The 21,335-nt window shown below is 44.3% G+C and overlaps 1 pseudogene; it reads left to right on the plus strand.

Moving 5' to 3' along the window:
- The first annotated feature begins 230 nt into the window (after window positions 1–230).
- Window positions 231–21,255, plus strand: LOC119272786 (annotated as a pseudogene).
- Window positions 21,256–21,335: the final 80 nt, after the last annotated feature.

The following is a 21,335-nucleotide window of genomic DNA, read 5'->3' on the forward strand; positions in this document are numbered from 1 at the left end:
TGGAATGCTTTTGTTTGCAATCATGCGTCATCTCTCTTCGATTTTGTTCCAGTTAAATGTTTACTATATGAATATGGATTTGGCGCCATTGAGTCGAGTGCACAGGCAGTGTACCCAACATTTTGTGCACTCCCTCAATGAGTATTATTTGATACTATGGTACCTTATCACAATACTTACTTGAATGTTATGATTGATTTATGAAACAAGGCTGACAAAATATTCTACAGGTTCGTTTCCTCCCCGTGATTAGAAGCAGCAGCTGCACATTGCCACACTCGTGTTTCGGTGCCGTGAGTTGTTATTGTGGGAAACGCTTGATCAGGTTTGTCTTGCTACTATGTAGGTTTAAGTAGAATCTCCCTGTGATGATTGGAGAGTGTTCTTCTCAATATTGTTTAGCATTGGTTCGACATGATTGCTGTTTATCTTCAGTTTTATGATCGATTAAGCATCAGCTTTGGGAACAGCAAGCGGCAATTAACTCGCTGGATGGCGCGAAAGTGAAACGCCACTCCTTTTGGTTTTGTTTTTTTGGGGGGTGGGGTGGGTGGGGGGGATGCTTTGCTTGATCAGTTTGTCTAGGTCTACAGTTTGCTGTTTTGGGGTGGGATCTCTCTGCCATGATTGGAAAGTGTTCTGCTCATCTACTGTTTAGCATTGCTTGGGAAAGATTATTTATTTTTTAGCTTTAGTTCATAATTTGGCAGTACTGGACTACTAGGGCTGCTAGGGTCTAGATTAAGTATCAACTTTGGGGAAACAGCAGTCAGATATTAACTCGCCCAACAGCGTGTATGCCAAACACTAATCCTTTTGCATGCTGTGAGTTGCTGGAGACATTTTGATCAACTTTGCCTCGCTATTGTAGTTTTTGTATCTAGCTAAAATCTCTCTAGGCTGATTGGAGAGTATGCTGCTCTTTATTGTTTAGCATGGTTTTCGTATTGATTACTGTCTATATTTCTGCAATGGTTGAAACTAGTTAATTTGGACTAGGGACTTAAAGGTACAGATCAAGTATGAACCCCTGAAATAGTAATCAGTCAACCATAAACTCACTCCATGGTCCGAAATGCGGCTTCTTTCAGATTGATTGTTTATTTTTATTCAATTGCACATGGTGGAATTGTGGAAGTGCATATTCGTCAATGACCTTACTACTTGGAATGTAGTAACCGCATCCAGTTTTCTAGTAGCATGTCCAATTCTTTTGATTAGGACGTGGTTGTAAACTAAACATAGCACTTCATGCATGGATTTTGATGTGTTATAGTAGTGCCCTTGTTTTCTTCTGTTTGAATGCTGCTGTACCCAATCATGTGTTATCTCTCTTTGCTTTTGTTTCAATAAAATGTGTTATATGGATATGGATTTGACACCATAGAGACGAGTGCACAGGCAGTGTACTCCACATTTTGTGCACTCCCTCAATGAAGTATTTTAAAATTTGATACGATGGTAGCTTATCACAATACTTATTTGAACGTTATGATTGATTTATGAAACAAGGCTGACACAGTATTTTCTACAGATATGGAGTGCAACAAAGATGAAGCGATCAGATCAAAGGAGATGGCTGAAAGGAAGTACAAGGTGAACGATTTTGCGGGCGCAAGGAAGTTTGCCTTGAAAGCAAAGGGTCTTTTCGATCTTGAGGGCATCGATCAGATGATTGTAGCCTTGGATGTCCACCTAAGGTCACTGAAAAAGTTTGAAGGGGAGAATGACTGGTATGGCATCCTAGAAGTATCAACCTGGGCTGATGAGGAGACTATCAGGAAGCAGTACAAGAAGCTGGCCTTACAAACTCATCCAGACAAGAACAGTTTCGTTGGTGCTGATAGTGCTTTCAATCTCATCTCAGATGCTTGGAATGTATTGTCTGACAAAAACAAGAGAATACTTCATGATCAGAGGAGGCATATGAGCTCTTTACGAGTCCTTCAGAATAACTCCCAAGTAAGTGTTGATAACACTTCCAGTTCATCCATGCCAAGTATGAATGGCTTCTGCAGGCAAAATACTGGTCCAGCCTCACCTCCCAGTGTGCCTACTCCAAATATCCCAAAGCTAAGCACATTTTGGACAGTCTGCATTTCTTGTCGCATGAACTTTGAGTACCCAAGGCAATACGTGAACCAATATATGATATGCCCAGAGTGCCATAAACCTTTTAAGGCTGAAGAAGTTCCTCCTCCGCCTACTTCAAGTCACACCTACCAACCAAAGTCAATGGATACTAATAGTAGTAGGGGTCGCACAGCATGTCCTGGTGAGGGAATGGCAGGAACAGGAGTGGCTAGTGGTAGCCGGAATCATCATAATCCTATGCAGCAGCGGTGCTCTTTTCAGGGATCTGCAGGTGGTGCACACACTTTTTCACATTCAGTGCAACAGACACATGGTACTGTTTCAGGCTCTTCCGGATCATCAATCCCTAGAAAAGCTGCAGCAAGGAAGGAAAAGGAAGCCGCAAAGAAGCGATACAAGAAAGTGGCACCGCAGTCAACAAGCTCTGGCCTTGATGGCGACTCAAGTTCACAGAACAAAGCCAAAAGGAAGGCTCGCTCCACTGACCGGGCATCGGGAGCGAAGAGGCGCAAGGAAACATCTAATTGTCCTGTATCTGCAGGGAGCAGCTTCATCAAGGAGATGGAGAAGTTGGATATGCGAAGCTTACTAATTAACAAGATGAAACTCCAACTTCGGGACAAATTAGAGGAGTTCAACAGGAAGAAGGCTGATATGGAGAATGGACGAAAGATGCAGACTAGTCAGAGAACAAACAAAGCGGCCACATGCAGCACATCAGTTGATGCCAAGAAAATGAAGAGGACACAACGAAGTAGTTCTGTTCATCCAGAAGAAGATAATGGGAAGAAACTGAACAGTGAAAGAAAGAGGGCAGAGAAGAGGAAGCATGCCGGTTCAGAAGAAATGGGGTCATGGGAGTGGAAGAAACCTGAAATACGGATTTTTTACACCAGGAGAAGCCGTAGGGAACAAGAGCCATCTCCCGATGAAATGCTTGTCCCTGATGCAGATTTCTATGCCTTTGGTGATCATTCTGGGAACTCTTTCCAGAAGGATCAAGTGTGGGCCACATATGATGAAGAAGATGGCATGCCTCGCTACTATGCTTTGATCCAGACAGTGCACTCCAGACGCCCTTTTAAGGTTACATTTGCATTCCTCAAGGCGGATAATCCGGACGAGTTTGGGGCTTCAAACTGGCTCTCATGTGGATTCTCCAAGACCTGTGGCGATTTCAAGCCTGGTGCATCCGAAGATGCTGACGAGCTGAATAAATTCTCTCATCTTGTCGCATGTCAGAAAGGTCCAGGTAGAAGAATCATCAGAATTCTTCCACGGAAAGGTGATATCTGGGCCCTGTACCAGAACTGGTCTGCCGACTGGGATGAACTTGTACCTGATGAGACAATGTACAAGTATGACTTGGTGCAGGTTCTTGACAGCTACAGCCCAAGTGAAGGCCTTTCTGTCATGCCCATTGAGAAAGTGCCTGGCTTTGTGTCTGTGTTCAAGCCACTTTCTGACCCAGCAAAGAGCAGGAGGATTCCAGAGGAGGAAATGACGCGGTTTTCGCACCAGGTGCCGTTTCATATCCTTACTGGTGAAGAAGCTCACAATTCCCCCAAGGGATGCTATGAATTGGATCCAGGCTCAACTCCAAAGGAACTTCTTCAAGTAGTCTGATGATGCCACATGCGCTTGTTCTGTGCTCCCGCTTAACTGTTTTTCCTTCTTTCACTTGTTTCAACCTGGAGTTAGTTGGGTGGTACGGTTTGTCTAGTGCTGTACCATATGTTCCCAGGTTGTGCTGGTGACCTGTAGTATACTCCCCATGTATACCCCCATGTTGTGTTATGTAGCAGAATCCTTGTTTAAGGGTAAACGTAGCTGGGTTTTTGAACAATGAAATATACCTGGGTTAAAGTGTTCTTTTGCGGAGAAAAATGTACTCAACTCCCTGAACATGCCTGTTGGACTAGTTAAATATGATATTTCATGGTTTCTTTATGGTTGCAGCCAAGCATGTCGCTGTGTTGTTTCTTGGAATGGACAAGAATGGACAAATTGATCTGGACACTTCTCTTGGCTCAGCTTTTAGGTAAACCATTTTGTCTTACTGCCACTCAAGACATTTGGCTTTGTCAGACCTTTTTAACATGTTACCTTATCAAAGTTTTGTTGCACCTGTGAAAATTCTATGCGTCTATTTAGCCTTATTGACCAAACCAGATGATGATAAGAAATGATTTACTAGGTTTCTAGAACTCTGATCTGACACCTATATTTAGAAACGGAGGGAGTATATATATACCAGATCCCTTTCGTCCCGCACCGCACTATCGCGCCCAAGGAGGATTCAAAAGAGAGCAGCGGCGGCGAGAGGCCCGGTGCTGACCGCAACCCTAGCCCGAATCAGCACCCGCCGGCCGAAGCTTCCGGAGGGTGCTGCTGCGGCCGCCGAGGCCGACGACGAGGCATGGCGCGGCGCCCGTTCACGGCCCTCAGCCAGGCCGCGCCGACCTCCAGGAGCAGGCAAGTTGGCTAGATCTCGCGGCCCCGGCCGTCCCTCCCCGTCCCTAGGGTTCCGAGGTGCATGACTAATATCTCGATGTTTTAATTTTTTTTGAGGGTGCGACTAACATATAACATACCTTTTGGATCGATGCAGGAGAGGGCGTACATGATGCTGCGGATGAACGGAGGCGGCGAGAGCAGCAATTATGGGAGCTCAGAGGCCGGGAGCTACGAGCACGAGCACGAGGAGCTGGAGCACCACCACCGCGTCCACCACCAGGAGCACCCGGGTGGCGTCCATGGTGATAGGGACGATGATCTCAAGGCTGAGGGTGAGGGCTACCTGGAAGAATGAAGGCGAGGACGAGCTCTCCGAGGCTCTGAAGAGGAGGGGTTCGATTAGGATGAGGAGGTGCAGGACGTGGAGCCAGCGCTAGACCCGGCAGAGTACAGGTTGTCACATGGCTTATGGCCCTCGCTGGGATCAGCGATTGTGAGTATGTTTTGTTTTTCATCTCATTTCACATTTCGCGTGGGCTACTGATGTGCAGTTTTGCTTTTGCTTTGTAGGGCGGGCAGAGGAGCATGTTGAGGATCACATAAACGCTGTGCAGGTAGTGGTTTATGTTTCCTTTTCTTGGATGGATTTAATTTTTGTATTTGAAGTTGGAAGTTGGGAGCACTCAAGTTTTGATTAAATGACCTTGGACCGACAACAATGCTTATTTTTTTAATGTGTGTGACATACAGTATAGTAGGAGTACTTGTTTATTTTAATTGAAGCAGTTGCATAATTTCTTGGCAGAGCTAAATTATTCTCTGATATAGCAATCAAAGCCAAAAACAACTTATGATGTAGATAGTATGCTATAAGCGGTAACATTTAACTCCTGCCATGTTTTCTCCGGGGATTGTGGCATGCATCTCCAATTCGTCTAATTTATGCGCGGAGAACTTTATCTTTGTTCGAATTGTGGTATCGTGTTTTTGCTTACTTATTGAAACCAGCCAAATTTGACAGAGTACCTGGCATTTACAAATCGGCATGTTACTGAAGAAACACATGATTCATGGCAAGGTTTATCCAGATGAATACTCTTATGAGGCAAGTTATTTTTGCTTTATTCCCTTTGGTGCCCGGGCTTGCATCTGAAGTTCCAAGATGCAATGCTAATGGTTCTAGATTTCTAGTCATGATTTCAGGAATTAGTTGCATTGGGTGAAGTGGTTGGTACAGAAAGTAGAGGTCTCTCTGCTGATACACTTGCTTCCTTAGCTTCAGTAATCTACAACACAAAAGATATGGAAGATGGCAACACAGAACAGTACGTTCAAATACTTTTAAGTTTCAATATCCTTACAGTAATATATATGATTAAAGTGGCATGCTAACGTGTAATTATTGTTGGTAGACGTGTAATTTGTCGCAGGGAATTTGAGAAAGGTGAATCCTTGGTTGCACTTCCGTACAAGCATTCATACCATCCTGACTGCATTATTCAGTGGCGTCAAATAAATAAGGTACAATGCCACTTTCAACCTAGTTATTGTTAAAACATATAGTTCCCCATAGATGAGGATTGCCTATGTTTTCATGGTATGAAGCATATCAGGCAATCACACCTGCGCGATGGAAAATGTAGGGTTCCTTTGTACCTCTACTATACAACCACACGTCTATGCTTATTAATCAAGTCACCTGAATAGAAAATGTAGGGTTCCTTTGTACCTGCGCACCACTTCTTTTTTTACATATTTTAGTATTTGTATTTTTAGATGTCTTGGGTCTCTAGAACTCAGGTTTGGTGATAGTATTTTTGTTTAGGGTTTTATATACTAGGCTATTGGTATTCCTTGTAGAATTTTTGCACCTCCAACAGTGTATGTAAAAATGGGCATTTCTAAAAATTAATTGAAAGTGCTTAATGTAATTTGTCCATAGATGTTTCAGCAGCATACATATATGGTGAGTATTTACACGTTGTCTTGTGTGCAATTATCTATATGTCATGACCATTTACTTTTCACTCTAAATGATCATGACCAGTTACTTTTGTGTTAGAAATTTTTTATTCAAATTCAAGTTAAATTGAAAGCTTCTGATCTTGCTAACATGTGTGTGTGAATTCATACTAATGCTCAAAGTTTAGGTTCTAACACCCAGTTAATGCTGAAAATTAGGGTGTAATGATTGTGATGTCTCATGAGACTTGAATATACCATATATGGAAGTCCCATTTTATATTATTGCACATATAGTATAGAGAAGTAGAAATATGCAAATCGACGAGCATTTAACTTATGTAGTGTTGTGTACAAGAAATCAACGTTTACTCCTACCTTATTTCTACCTGTATATACTGATGTTGTTTATCTCCTGCTGAGCTGGTTGTAACCTTGTTTCTGTATGGTGTCCTCTTAGTGGGTAATCCCATGTGAGTTATACAGGCTGTTGCTGCCATGTTTTTCAAATGTACAAATTGGTCATCATCATCTCTTCATGATTCACGAGCTTTCAGGTAAAGCATCTTGTCTGACTGCCGCAGCAGGCCATTGTTGCGCCTGATAAAATCTTGTGTGATGTTGATTTGCTTCGGGGGCAGTTCTTCTGCTTAGGTTTCTGGTTACTACAGACATATTTCAGTAGGGACCTAGGTGTTTTGCAGGTTACTCTGGCATACTCTGGCAGCATTTCGATTGATAACAGGCTACTTTGTAAATAAAACATGCAATAAAGTTTTTCTATCGTTACAGATCTGGACGCAGCTGGCCTCCTCAACCTGTAGCTGCATGCATTCATGCACTACACGCACGCCGTCTCCAAGGCTCCAACCTCGCTCGGCAAAGCATGGCCAAGCAAGCAGAGGTAACGTAGCACTCACCACAAAACGCTTCCGCGGGAGAGTCTCATGGTCCCGCAGGTTTATACTTTTTAGAGATCGAGAGAGTGAGAGATGCCGGCCAGTACATGGAGGACCCATCCAATGAGTCGATCGGACGCCCATCATGCGGCATCCTCAACCTCTAGCTCCTTAATGGCTACCAGACGCCCATCTGGCTGCATCCGGCCAGTACATGAAGATACCGATCGATCTTTGTAACTTCTACTATTGTCCCTATTAATTGGTATCAATTGGTATATCTTTGCAATTTTTGCTGGCTCCAATGGGTAGATCTGAGTAATTTTTGTGAACGTTCCTGGTTTTGTGTCTGTGTTCAAGCCACTTTTAGTTGTTGTGAAAATTCCTGGTATTGTGTCTGTGTTGAAGCCACTTTCCGACCCAGCAAAGAGCAGGAGGATTCCGACAGAGTAAATGATGTGTTTTTCGCACCAGGTGCCATTTCATATCCAGAACTCCCCCAAGGTATGCTATGAATTGGATCCAGCCTCAACTTCAAAGGAACTTCTCCAAGTAGTTCCAATTTGATGATACCACAAATGCTTGCTCTGACTTCTGTCCTTTCCTCCCCGCCCACCTTTCTTTTGTGGAGCATGAAGAAGGTAACACTCATCGGTCGTCTATCTCTATCCCTCTCCTTCCATAGCTGGCCAACAATAAGTGCTCCCAATTAATGAGCATCCCTTCCAAAGATTTTCTTCACACGAAATGGTGTAATGGAACATTAATCCAGGACAGTTGTGGCCGCGGGGAGGATCTCGAAGCTGTAGGCATAAGATCGAATGGGTAGGCCGCGGAGATGAGACGGCACACACGGCCTGCAGGAGACCAGCGTGGCAGCTTGTCTGAGGGGATGTTGCCCAGGCGATGGGGCTCGAGGGACAAACAAACTCATCGGGATGGCTTGCGGTGGGCCGGGCTTTGTGCACTACTGGTCTTAGGAAGTACAATGGTGGTTCCACGCGCAAAAAATGAAAGGGGTGTACCATATGTACCCAGGTTGTGCTGGTGACCTGTAGTATACTCCCCATGTATACCCCTATGTTGTGTTATGTAGCAGCATCCTTGTTTAAGGGTAAACGCTGGGTTTTTGAACAATGAAATATACCTGGGTCAAATTGTTCTTTTGCAGAGAAAAATGTACTCAACTCCCTGAACATGCCTGGGTCAAATTGTTCTTTTGCAGAGAAAAATGTACTCAACTCCCTGAACATGCCGATTGGACTAGTTAAATATGATATTTCATGGTTTCTTTATGGTTGCAGCCAAGCATGTCGCTATAGTGTTTCTTGGAATGGACAAATTGAGCGCTATAGTGTTTCTTGGAATGGACAAATTGATCTAGACACTTCTCTTGGCCCAACTTTCAGGTAAATCATTTTGTCTTGCTGGCACTCAAGACATTTGGCTTTGTTAGACCTTTTTAACATGTTACCTTATCAAAATTTTGTTGCACATGTGAAAATTCTATGCGTCTATTTAGCCTTATTGATCAAACCAGATAATGATAAGAAATGAACTACTAGGTTTCTAGAACTCTGATCTGACACACCTATATTTAGAAATGGAGGGAGTATATATATACCAGATCCCTTTCGTCCCGCACTGCACTATCGCGCCCAAGGAGGATTCAAAAGGGAGCAGCGGCGGCGAGAGGTCCTGCGCCGATCGCAACCCTAGCCCAAGCACATGCCGGTTGACGCTTCCGGAGGAAGCCGCTGCGAGCCTGCGACGTCCGAGGCCGACGGCGATGCGCGGTGCGGCACTCGTTTACGGCCCTCAGCTAGGTCAACGCCGAAATCTAGGAGCAGGCAAGTTGGCTAGATCTCGTGGCCCTGGCTGTCCCGTCCCCGTCCCTGGGGTTCCGAGGTGCGCGACTGATATCCCGATGTTCTAATTTTTTTGAGGGTGCGACCAACATATAACATCCCTTTTGGATAGATGCAGGAGAGGACGTACATGATGTTGCGGATGAATGGAGTCGGCGAGTGCAGCGATTATGGGAGCTCAGAGGACGGGAGCTACGAGCATGAGCATGAGGAGGAGCCGAAGCACCACCACCGCGTCCACCTCCAGGAGCACCCAGGTGGTGTCCATGGTGATGGGGATGATGATCTCAAGGCTGAGGGTGAGGGCTACTTGCAAGGATGAAGGCGAGGACGAGCTCTCCGAGGCTTTGGAGAGGAGGAGTTCGATTAGGATGACGAGGTGCAGGACGTGGAGCCAGCACTAGACCCTGCAGAGTACAGGTTGTCACATGGCTTATGCCCCTCGCTGGGATCAACGATTGTGAGTATGTTTTGTTTTTCAGCTCATTTCACATTTCGCGTGGGTTGCTGTTGTGCCGCCTTACTTCTGCTTTGTAGGGCGGGCAGAGGAGCATGTTGATTATCACATAAATGCTGCGCAGGTAGTGATTTATGTTTCCTTTTCTTGGATGGATTTATTTTTTGTATTTGAAGTTGGAAGTTGGGAGCACTCAATTTTTGATTAAATGACCTTGGACCGACAACAATGCTTATTTTGTTAATGCGTGTGACATATAGTGTAGTACGAGTAAATATTTATTTTAATTGAAGCAGTGGCACAATTCCTTGGTAGAGCTAAATTATTCTCTGATATAGCAATCAAAGTCAAAAGCAACTTATGATGTACTCCCTCCATTCCAAATTACTCGTCTTAGAAATGGATGTATGTACAATTAAAATATATCTAGACACATCCATACATGTGACAAGTAATTCGGAACGGAGGGAGTAGATAATATGCTATAAGTGGTAACATTTACCTCCTGCCATGCTTTCTCCGGGGATTGTGGCATGCACCTCCAATTCATCTAATTTATGCGTGGTGAACTTTATCTTTGTTCGAATTGTGGTATCGTGTTTTTTCTTACTTATTGAAACCAGCCAAATTTGACAGAGTACCTGACATTTACAAATCGGCATGTTACTGAAGAAACACATGATTCATGGCAAGGTTTATCCAGATGAATACTCGTATGAGGCAAGTTATTTTTGCTTTATTCCCTTTGGTGCCCGGGCTTGCATCTGAAGTTCCAAGATGCAATGCTAATGGTTCTAGATTTCTAGTCATGATTTCAGGAATTAGTTGCATTGGGTGAAGTGGTTGGTACAGAAAGTAGAGGTCTCTCTGCTGATACACTTGCTTCCTTAGCTTCAGTAACCTACAACACAAAAGATATGGAAGATGGCAACATAAAACAGTACGTTCAAATACTTTTAAGTTTCAATATCCTTACAGTAATATATATGATTAAAGTGGCATGCTAACGTGTAATTATTGTTGGTAGACGTGTAATTTGTCGCAGGGAATTTGAGAAAGGTGAATCCTTGGTTGCACTTCCCTACAAGCATTCATGCCATCCTGACTGCATTATTCAGTGGCGTCAAATAAATAAGGTACAATGCCACTTTCAACCTAGTTATTGTTAGAACATATAGTTCCCCATAGATGAGGATTGCCTATGTTTTCATGGTATGAAGCATATCAGGCAATCACACCTGCGCGATGGAAAATGTAGGGTTCCTTTGTACCTCTACTATACAACCACACGTCTATGCTTATTAATCAAGTCACCTGAATAGAAAATGTAGGGTTCCTTTGTACCTGCGCACCACTTTTTTTATACATATTTTAGTATTTGTATTTTTAGACGTCTTGGGTCTCTAGAACTCAGGTTTGGTGATAGTATTTTTGTTTAGGGTTTTATATACTAGGCTATTGGTATTCCTTGTAGAATTTTTGCACCTCCAACAGTGTATGTAAAAATGGGCATTTCTAAAAATTAATTGAAAGTTCTTAATGTAATTTGTCCATAGATGTTTCAGCAGCATACATATATGGTGAGTATTTACACGATGTCTTGTGTGCAATTATCTATATGTCATGACCATTTACTTTTCACTCTAAATGATCATGACCATTTACTTTTGTGTTAGCAAATTTTTATTCAAATTCAAGTTAAATTGAAAGCTTCTGATCTTGCTAACATGTGTGTGTGAATTCATACTAATGCTCAAAGTTTAGGTTCTAACACCCAGTTAATGCTGAAAATTAGAGTGTAATGATTGTGATGTCTCATGAGACTTGAATATACCATATATGGAAGTCCCATTTTATATTATTGCACATATAGTATAGAGAAGTAGAAATATGCAAATGGACGAGCATTTAACTTATGTAGTGTTGTGTACAAGAAATCAACGTTTACTCCTACCTTATTTCTACCTGTATATACTGATGTTGTTTATCTCCTGCTGAGCTGGTTGTAACCTTGTTTCTGTATGGTGTCCTCTTAGTGGGTAATCCCATGTGAGTTATACAGGCTGTTGCTGCCATGTTTTTCAAATGTACAAATTGGTCATCATCATCTCTTCATGATTCACGAGCTTTCAGGTAAAGCATCTTGTCTGACTGCCGCAGCAGGCCATTGTTGCGCCTGATAAAATCTTGTGTGATGTTGATTTGCTTCGGGGGCAGTTCTTCTGCTTAGGTTTCTGGTTACTACGGGCATATTTCAGTAGGGACCTAGGTGTTTTGCAGGTTACTCTGGCAGCATTTTGATTGTTAACATGCTACTTTGTAAATAAACCATGCAATAAAGTTTTTCTATCGTTACAGATCTGGACACAACTGGCCTCCTCAACCTGTAGCTACATGCATTCATGCACTACACGCATGCCGTCTCCAAGGCTCCAACCTCGCTCGGCAAAGAATGGCCAAGCAAGCAGAGGTAACGTAGCACTCGCCACCAAACGCTTCCGCGGGAGAGTCTCATGGTCCTGCAGGTTTATACTTTTTAGAGATCGAGAGAGTGAGAGATGCCGGCCAGTACATGGAGGACCCATCCAACGAGTCGATCGGACGCCCATCATGCGGCATCCTCAACCTCTAGCTCCTTAATGGCTACCAGACGACCATCTGGCTGCATCCGGCCAGTACATGAAGATACCGATCGATCTTTGTAACTTCTACTATTGTCCCTATTAATTGGTATCAATCGGTATATCTTTGCAATTTTTGCTGGCTCCAATGGGTAGATCTGAGTAATTTTTGTGAAAGTTCCTGGTTTTGTGTCTGTGTTCAAGCCACTTTTAATTGTTGTGAAAATTCCTGGTATTGTGTCTGTGTTGAAGCCACTTTCTGACCCAGCAAAGAGAAGGAGGATTCCGACGGAGTAAATGATGTGTTTTTCGCACCAGGTGCCATTTCATATCCAGAACTCCCCCAAGGTATGCTATGAATTGGATCCAGCCTCAACTACAAAGGAACTTCTCCAAGTAGTTCCAGTTTGATGATGCCACATATGCTTGCTCTGACTTCTGTCCTTTCCTCCCCGCCCACCTTTCTTTTGTGGAGCATGAAGAAGGTAACACTCATCGGTCGTCTATCTCTATCCCTCTCCTTCCATAGCTGGCCAACAGTAAGTGCTCCCAATTAATGAGCATCCATTCCAAAGATTTTCTTCACATGAAACGGTGTAATGGAACATTAATCCAGGACAGTTGTGGCCGCGGGGAGGATCTCGAAGCTGTAGGCATAAGACCGAATGGGTAGGTCGCGGAGATGAGACGGCACACACGGCCTGCAGGAGACCAACATGGCAGCTTGTTTGAGGGGATGTTGCCCAGGCGATGGGGCTCGAGGGACAAACAAACTCATCGGGATGGCTTGCGGTGGGCCGGGCTTTGTGCACTACTGGTCTTAGGAAGTACAATGGTGGTTCCACGCGCAAAAAATAAAAGGGGTGTACCATATGTACCCAGGTTGTGCTGGTGACCTGTAGTATACTCCCCATGTATACCCACATGTTGTGTTATGTAGCAGCATCCTTGTTTAAGGGTAAACGCTGGGTTTTTGAACAATGAAATATACCTGGGTCAAATTGTTCTTTTGCAGAGAAAAATGTACTCAACTCCCTGAACATGCCTATTGGACTAGTTAAATATGATATTTCATGGGTTCTTTATGGTTGCAGCCAAGCATGTCGCTATAGTGTTTCTTGGAATGGACAAATTGATCGCTATAGTGTTTCTTGGAATGGACAAATTGATCTAGACACTTCTCTTGGCCCAACTTTCAGGTAAATCATTTTGTCTTACTGGCACTCAAGACATTTGGCTTTGTTAAACCTTTTTAACATGTTACCTTATCAAAATTTTGTTGCACATGTGAAATTCTATGCGTTTATTTAGCCTTATTGATCAAACCAGATGATGATAAGAAATGAATTACTAGGTTTCTAGAACTCTGATCTGACACACCTATATTTAGAAATGGAGGGAGTATATATATACCAGATCCCTTTCGTCCCGCACTGCACTATCGCGCCCAAAGAGGATTCAAAAGGGAGCAGCGGCGGCGAGAGGCCCTGCACCGACCGCAACCCTAGCCCAAGCACATGCCGGTCGACGCTTCCGGAGGAAGCCGCTGCGAGCCTGCGATGTCCGAGGCCGACGGCGATGCGCGGCGCGACACTCGTTGACGGCCCTCAGCTAGGTCAACGCCGAAATCCAGGAGCGGGCAAGTTGGCTAGATCTCGCGGCCCTGGCTGTCCCGTCCCCGTCCCTAGGGTTTCGAGGTGCGCGACTGATATCCCGATGTTCTAATTTTTTTGAGGGTGCGACCAACATATAACATCCCTTTTGGATAGATGCAGGAGAGGACGTACATGATGTTGCGGATGAATGGAGTTGGCGAGTGCAGCGATTATGGGAGCTCAAAGGACGGGAGCTACGAGCATGAGCATGAGGAGGAGCTGGAGCACCACCATCGCGTCCACCTCCAGGAGCACCCAGGTGGCGTCCATGGTGATGGGGATGATGATCTCAAGGCTGAGGGTGAGGGCTACCTGCAAGGATGAAGGCGAGGACGAGCTCTCCGAGGCTTTGGAGAGGAGGAGTTCGATTAGGATGACGAGGTGCAGGACGTGGAGCCAGCACTAGACCCTGCAGAGTACAGGTTGTCACATGGCTTATGCCCCTCGCTGGGATCAACGATTGTGAGTATGCTTTGTTTTTCAGCTCATTTCACATTTCGCGTGGGTTGCTGTTGTGCCGCCTTACTTGTGCTTTGTAGGGCGGGCAGAGGAGCATGTTGATTATCACATAAACGCTGCACAGGTAGTGATTTATGTTTCCTTTTCTTGGATGGATTTATTTTTTGTATTTGAAGTTGGAAGTTGGGAGCACTCAAGTTTTGATTAAATGACCTTGGACCAACAACAATGCTTATTTTGTTAATGCGTGTGACATATAGTGTAGTACGAGTAAATATTTATTTTAATTGAAGCAGTGGCACAATTCCTTGGTAGAGCTAAATTATTCTCTGATATAGCAATCAAAGCCAAAAGCAACTTATGATGTACTCCCTCCGTTCCAAATTACTCGTCTTAGAAATGGATGTATCTACAATTAAAATACATCTAGATACATCTATACATGTGACAAGTAATTCGGAACGGAGGGAGTAGATAATATGCTATAAGTGGTAACATTTACCTCCTCCCATGCTTTCTCCGGGGATTGTGGCATGCACCTCCAATTCGTCTAATTTATGCATGGAGAACTTTATCTTTGTTCAAATTGTGGTATCATGTTTTTTCTTACTAACCAGCCAAATTTGACAGAGTACCTGGCATTTACAAATCGGCATGTTAATGAAGAAATACAGGATTCATGGCAAGGTTTATCCAGATGAGTACTCTTATGAGGCAAGTTATTTTTGCTTTATTCCCTTTGGTGCGCGGGCTTACATCTGAAGTTCCAAAATGTAATGCTAATGGTTCTAGACTTCTAGTCATGATTTCTAGAATTAGTTGCATTGGGTTAAGTGGTTAGTACAGAAAGTAGAGGTATCTCTGCTGATACACTTTCTTCCTTAGCTTCAGTAACTTACAACACAAAAGATATGCAAGATGGCAAGACAGAACATTATGTTCAAGTACTTTTACGTTTCATAGCCTTACAATAATATATATTATTAAAGTGGCATGCTAACGTGTAATTATTGTTGGTAGATGTGTAATTTGTCGTAGGGAATTTGAGAAAGGTGAATCCTTGGTTGCACTTCCCTGCAAGCATTCATACCATCCTGAGTGCATTATTCAGTGACGTCAAATAAATAAGGTATAATGCCGCTTTCAACCTAGTTATTGTTAGAACATATAGTTCCCCATAGATGAGGATTGCCTATGTTTTCATGGTATGAAGCATATCAGGCAATCACACCTGCGCCATGGAAATGTAGGATTCCTTTGTACCTCTACTATACAACCTCACGTCTATGCTTATTAATCTAGTCACCAGCATAGAAAATGTAGGGTTCCTTTGTACCGGTGCACCACTTTTTTTTACATATTTTAGTATTTGTATTTTTAGATGTCTTTGGTCTCTAGAACTCAGGTTTGGCGATTGTATATTTGTTTAGTGTTTTTATATACTGGGCTATTGGTATTCCTTGTAGAATTTCTGCACCTCCAACAGTGCATGTAAAAATGGGTATTTCTAAAAATTGCATTGAAAGTGCTTAATGTAATATGTCCATAGATGTTTTAGCAGCATACATATATGGTGAGTATTTAGAGTGTGATGTCTTGTGTGCAATTATTTACATGTCATGACCGTTTACTTTTCACTTTAATGATTGATGTATCATGATACTTTTGTGTGAGCAGATTTTTATTCAAATTCAAGTTAAATTGAAAGCTTCTGATGTTGCTAACATGTGTGTTTTAATTCATACTAATGCTCAAAGTTAAGGTTCTAACACCCAGTTAATGCTGAAAATTAGGGCATAATAATTGTGATGTCTGATGAGACTTGAATATACCATATATGGAAGTCCCATTTTATATTATTTCACATATAGTATAGAGAAGTAGAAATATGCAAATGGATGAGCATGCAACTTATGTAGTGTTGTGTACAAGAAATCAACGTTTATTCCTGCCTTATCACATTCTACCTTTATATACCGATGCTGTTATCTCCTGCTGAGTTGGTTGTAACCTTGTTTCTTTATGGTGTCCTCTTAGCGGGTAATCCCGTGTGTGTTCTACAGGTTGTTGCTGCCATGTTTTTCAAATGGACAAGTTGGTGATCATCATCTCGTCATGATTCACGAGCTTTCAGGTAAAGCATCTTGTTTGTCTGCCGCTGCATGCCATTGTTGCGCCTGATAAAATCTTTTGTGATGTTGATTTGCTTCAGGGGTAGTTCTTCTGCTTAGGATTCTTGTTACTTCAGGCATATTTCAGTAGGCACCTGGGTGTTTTGCAGGTTACTCTGGCCACATTTTGATTGATAATAGGTTACTTTGTAAATAAAACATGCAATAAAGTTTTTCTATCGTTATAGATCTAGACGCAGCTGGCCTCCTGAACCTGTAGCTGCATGCATTCATGCACTGCACGTACGCACGCCACCTCCAAGGCTCCAACCTCGCTCATCAATGCATGGCCAAGCAAGCAGAGGTAATGTAGCACTCGCCGCCAAACGCTTCCGCAGGAGAGTCTCATGGCCACGCAGGTTTTTACTTTTTAGAGAGAGAGAGAGAGAGAGAGAGAGATGCCGACCAGTATGTGGAGGACCCATCCAATGAGTCGACCGTACGCCCATCATGTGGCGTCCTCAACCTCTAGCTCCTTAATGGCTACCGGACGCCCATCTGGCTGCATCCGACCAGTATATGAAGTTACCGATCGATCTTTGTAACTTCTATGGTCCCTATTAATTGGTATCAATCGGTATATCTTTGCAATTTTTGCTCGCTCCAATGGGTAGATCTGAGTAATTTTTGTGAAAGTTCCTAGTTTTGTGTCCGTGTTCAAGCCACTTTTAATTGTTGTGAAAATTCCTGGTTTTGTGTCTGTGTTGAAGCCACTTTCTGACCCATCAAAGAGCAGGAGGATTCCGATGGAGTAAATGATGCAGTTTTCGCACCAGGTGCCATTTCATATCCAGAACTCCCCCAAGGTATGCTATGAATTGGATCCAGCCTCAACTACAACGGAACTTCTCCAAGTAGTTCCAGTCTGATGATGCCACATATGCTTCTAACTTTTGTCCTTTCCTCCCCGCCCACCTTTCTTTTGTGGAGCACGAAGACTGTAACCCTCCTTGACCGTCTATCTCTATCCCTCTCCTTCCATAGTTGGCCAACAGTAAGTGCTCCTAATTAATGAGCATCCATTCCAAAGATTTTCTTAACACGGCACGGTGCAATGGAATATTAATCCAGGACAGTGGTAGACGCATGGAGGATTTGGAAGCTGTGGGCATAAGATCGAATGGGTAGGCCGCGGAGATGAGGCGTCACACACGGCCTGTAGGAGACCAGCGTGGCAGCTTGTCGGAGGGGATGTTTCCCAGGCGACGGGGCTCGAGGGACAAACAAACTCATCGGGATGGCTTGCGGTGGGCCGGGCTTTGGGCACTACTTGTCTTAGGAAGTACAGTGGTGGTTCCACACGCAAAAAATAAAAAGGGTGTACCATATGTACCCAGGTTGTGCTGGTGACCTGTAGTATACTCCCCATGTATACGTCCATGTTGTGTTATGTAGCAGCATCCTTTATTTAAAGGTAAACGCTGGGTTTTTGAACAATGAAATATACCTAGGTTAAATTGTTCTTTTGTAGAGAAAAATGTACTCTACTCCATGGACATGCCTGTTGGACTAGTTAAATATGATATTTCATGGTTTCTTTATGGTTGCAGCAAAGCATGTCGCTATGGTGTTTCTTGGAATGGACAAATTGATCTAGACACTTCTCTTGGCTCAGCTTTCAGGTAAATCATTTTCTTTTACTGGTACTCAAGACATTTGGCTTTGTTAGACCTTTTTATAACATGTTAACTTATCAAAATTTTGTTGCACCTGTGAAAATTCTATGCGTCTATTTAGCCTTATTGATCAAACCAGATGATGATAAGAAATGAATTACTAGGTTTCTAGAACTCCGATCTGACACATCTATATTTAGAAACGGAGGAAGTATATATATACCAGATCCCTTTCACCCCGCACCGCGCTATCACGCCCAAGGAGGATTCAAAAGGGAGCAGGGGCGGCGAGAGGCCCGGCGCCGACCGCAACCCCAACCTGAATCAGCACCCGCCGGCCGACGCTTCCGGGGGAAGCCGCTGTGACGGCCGAGGCCGACGGCAACGCGCAACTCGGAACTCGTTTACGGCCCTCAGCCAGGTCCACGCCGAAATCCAGGAGCAGACAAGTTGGCTAGATCTCGCGGCCCTGGCTGTCCTGTCCCCATCCCTAAGGTTCCGAGGTGCGCGACTGATATCCCGATGTTCTAATTTTTTAGGGTGCGACCAACATAGAACATCCCTTTTGGATAGATGCAGGAGAGGGCGTACATGATGTTGCAGATGAATGGAGCCGGCGAGTGCAGCGATTATGGGAGCTCAGAGGACGGGAGCTACGAGCATGAGCATGAGGAGGAGCTAGAGCACCACCACCACGCCCACCTCCAGGAGCACCCGGGTGGCATCCATGGTTATGGGGATGATGATCTCAATGTAACGCCTCAGATGTAATTTTCCATATTTGTAACTCCAACTCTTGCCATTTCTGGCTATGTGATATGATATTCCCTCTGTAGTTGGGTTTTTGTCCATCCTTTTGCATTTTGTTCATGTCATGCATCTCATCTCATGGCATCATGTGCATCTCTTTTGTATTCGTGTTCGTCTCATGCATCCAGTCATTTCCCCGTTGTTCGTTTCGCAATCTGACACTCCCACATGCACCCGCTGCACCCCTCAAATTTGTGAAAGTTCCTGATTTTGTGTCTGTGTTCAAGCCACTTTTAATTGCTGTGAAAATTCCTGGTATTGTGTCTGTGTTGAAGCCACTTTCTGACCCATCAAAGAGCAGGAGGATTCCGACAGAGTAAATGATGTGTTTTTCACACCAGGTGCCATTTCATATCCAGAACTCCTCCAAGGTTGCTATGAATTGGATCCAGCCTCAACTACAAAGGAACTTCTCCAAGTAGTTCCAGTTTGATGATGCCACATATGCTTGCTCTGACTTCTGTCCGTTCCTCCCTGCCCACCTTTATTTTGTGGAGCACGAAGACGGTAACGCTCCTCGGTCGTCTATCTCTATCCATCTCCTTCAATAGCTGGCCAACAGTAAGTGCTCCCAATTAATGAGCATCCATTCCAAAGATTTGCTTAACACAGCACGGTGTAGTGGAACATTAATCCAGGACAGTTGTGGTCGCGGGGAGGATCTCGAAGCTGTAGGCATAAGATCGAATGGGTAGGCCGCGGAGATGATACGACACACACGACCTGTAGGAGACCAGCGTGGCAGCTTGTCGGAGGGGATGTTGCCCAGGCGATGGGACTCGAGGGACAAACAAACTCATCGGGATGGCTTGCGGTGGGCCGGGCTTTGGGCACTACTGGTCTTAGGAAGTACAATGGTGGTTCCACGCGCAAAAAATAAAAGGGGTGTACCATATGTACCCAGGTTGTGCTTGTGACCTGTAGTATACTCCCCATGTATACCCCCTTGTTGTGTTATGTAGCAGCATCCTTGTTTAAGGGTAAACGCTGAGTTTTTGAACAATGAAATATACCTGGGTCAAATTGTTCTTTTGTAGAGAAAAATGTCCTCAACTCCCTGAACATGCCTGTTGGACTAGTTAAATATGATATTTCATGGTTTCTTTATGGTTGCAGCCAAGCATGTCGCTATAGTGTTCCTTGGAATGGACAAATTGATCGCTATAGTGTTTCTTGGAATGGACAAATTGATCTAGACACTTCTCTTGGCCCAACTTTCAGGTAAATCATTTTGTCTTACTGGCACTCAAGACATTTGGCTTTGTTAGACCTTTTTAACATGTTACCTTATCAAAATTTTGTTGCACTTGTGAAAATTCTATGCGTCTATTTAGCCTTATTGATCAAACCAGATGATGATAAGAAATGAATTACTAGGTTTCTAGAAATCTAATCTGACACACCTATATTTAGAAACAGAGGGAGTATATATATACAAGATCCCTTTCGTCCCGCACTTCACTATCGCGCCCAAGGAGGATTCAAAAGGGAGCAGCGGCGGCGAGAGGCCCTGCGTCGAACGCAACCCTAGCCCGAATCAGCACCTGCCGGCCGACGCTTCCGGAGGAAGCTGCTTCGACCAGTGGCTGAGCTTGGGCTGAATTTGTGCATGGGCAAATGGGCTGGAGGGGCAAGAAATATGCTTTTAGGCTGATTTTAACTGGACATATGGGCTGAATACTAGGGGATATTTGCTAACTTTCTCATGGGCTGGGGGGGGGGGGCGATGGCCCAGGTTGCCCTCCACAAAGCTCCACCACTGGCTGCGACATCCGAGGCCGATGACGATGCGCGGCGCGGCACTCGTTTACGGCCCTCAGCCAGGTCAACACCGAAATCCAGGAGCAGGCAAGTTGGCTAGATCTCGCGGCCCTGGCTGTCCTGTCCCCATCCCTAAGGTTCCGAGGTGCGCGACTGATATCCCGATGTTCTAATTTTTTAGGGTGCGACCAACATAGAACATCCCTTTTGGATAGATGCAGGAGAGGATGTACATGATGTTGCGGATGAATGGAGTCGGCGAGTGCAGCGATTATGGGAGCTCAGAGGACGGGAGCTACGAGCATGAGCATGAGGAGGAGCTGGAGCACCACCACCGCGTCCACCTCCAGGAGCACCTGGGTGGCGTCCATGGTGATGGGGATGATAATCTCAAGGCTGAGGGTGAGGGCTACCTGCAAGGATGAAGGCGAGGACGAGCTCTCCGAGGCTTTGGAGAGGAGGAGTTCGATTAGGATGACGAGGTGCAGGACGTGGAGCCAGCACT

Source organism: Triticum dicoccoides, chromosome 3A (genome assembly GCF_002162155.2).
Source record: "Triticum dicoccoides isolate Atlit2015 ecotype Zavitan chromosome 3A, WEW_v2.0, whole genome shotgun sequence".
Lineage (NCBI taxonomy): Eukaryota > Viridiplantae > Streptophyta > Magnoliopsida > Poales > Poaceae > Triticum > Triticum dicoccoides.